This window comes from Coffea eugenioides, chromosome 3 (genome assembly GCF_003713205.1).
Source record: "Coffea eugenioides isolate CCC68of chromosome 3, Ceug_1.0, whole genome shotgun sequence".
Lineage (NCBI taxonomy): Eukaryota > Viridiplantae > Streptophyta > Magnoliopsida > Gentianales > Rubiaceae > Coffea > Coffea eugenioides.
In genome coordinates, this window is record NC_040037.1 from 48,006,394 (window position 1) to 48,008,111 (window position 1,718).

The window sequence follows — 1,718 nt, forward strand, 5'->3', positions numbered from 1 at the left end:
CACCATTTTGTTGAGGTGTGTATGGAGTGGTGACTTCATTCTTAATACCACTGGGCTCAAAAAATTCCTTTTGATAGTACTCACCACCATGATCAATTCTTATGCATTTAATTAAATTGCCAGTAAAAGTTTTACTTCTACGTTGTATATCTTAAACATATGCATGACTTCATCTTTTTGAATGTAACAAATATACAAAATAAATCTAGTGCAATCATCAATAAAGGTGGCAAAATACTTGTTTCCTCTTAAAGAGATATGGTATCATGCAAATCACAAATATCACTATGAACAAGATCTAACTTATTTGTTTTCCTTTCAATATTTGAAAATAGCTTTCTACTTGTTTTTGTTAACAAGCATGTTCTACATTTACCATCCTCCTTTTGGATACATTTAGGCAACAAATCAAGTTTGATCATATCATGTCTCCTCCTATAATTTACATGTCGAAGCCTATTATGCCATAAAATAGTAGTAGACTCAAGCATATAACCAAAAGAAATATTCTTATTCATCTTATTAATAGGCATGACATTTAGTTTGAATATGCCATTACATAGATAGCTCTTGCCTACAAACATGCCACCTTTGGAGAGTACAAACTTATCAGCCTCAAACACAAGTTTAAATCCAAACTTATTCATCAAACTACACGAAACTAGATTCTTTCTTACTTCTGAAACAAACAGTGCATTTGTAAGAGTTACAATATGTCCAAATGTAAACTTTAAATCTACTTCTCCAACCCTTTTAATAGCAGTTACAGCATTAGCCGTGTATACTATGGATTGTTCATCATCCACTTTTTTCAAAGACTAGAAGAAGTCCTTGCTCTTGCATACATGGTGGGTAGCACTAGAATCAATCCATCAAGAAAAATCTTCCTTAACTACGTTGAGTTCAAAAATCATAGCCACAAGACTCTCGATTTCATTGTTTGAAGAATCAGGGTTCTCCATCTTCTTCTTTTTGAGAAGTTTGCATTCATATTTGTAATGTCCTTCTTTCTTGCAATGGTAGCATTTCCCCTTTTTCTTCCTTTCTTGCTCTTGTTGGATTGACTCTTTGATTGATTGGATTTGTTGTTATTCTTGGACTTGCTTATTTGTCCCTCTTCAATCATGCTCACTTTGGAAGTGGGATGCGTGTCCTTTTCTTCCTCCTTCAGTTGAACATCTTTGTTCTTCTGTATTCTAAACTCTTTCTCAACACAAAAAGATTTACCAAGACTTTCAAGAGCAATCTCTTCCTTTTTATGTTTGAGATCTCTCTTGAAATCCTTCCAAAAGGGTGGTAGTTTATCAATTATAGGGCTAACAACAATTGTTTCATCCATGAACATATTGTGTTGAGAAAAATGATTAAACATCTTTTCAAATTCAGCAAATTGATCCATAATAGACGTTTTGCCTGCCATTTTATAGTTAAAGAAACTTGAGACAAGAAATTTCTTATTTGTTGCATCCCACCTCATGTACCTTGCTTCTAACGTGCCTCAAAGTTCCTTGGCAGTTGTCACCGAATGATAGACATAAAAAATCCCATCACTCATTGCATTGAGAATATGTTCCCTACAAATCTCATCATCCGTGTCCTATTTTTGCTTATTGCGGATGTCATCCCACATCTCTTCTTCATCATTTGTTGCAGGCCTTGGAGTAGTTAGAACATACACCACTTTGAGGGCCACAAGAAAGAAAGAAATGCACTCGTTT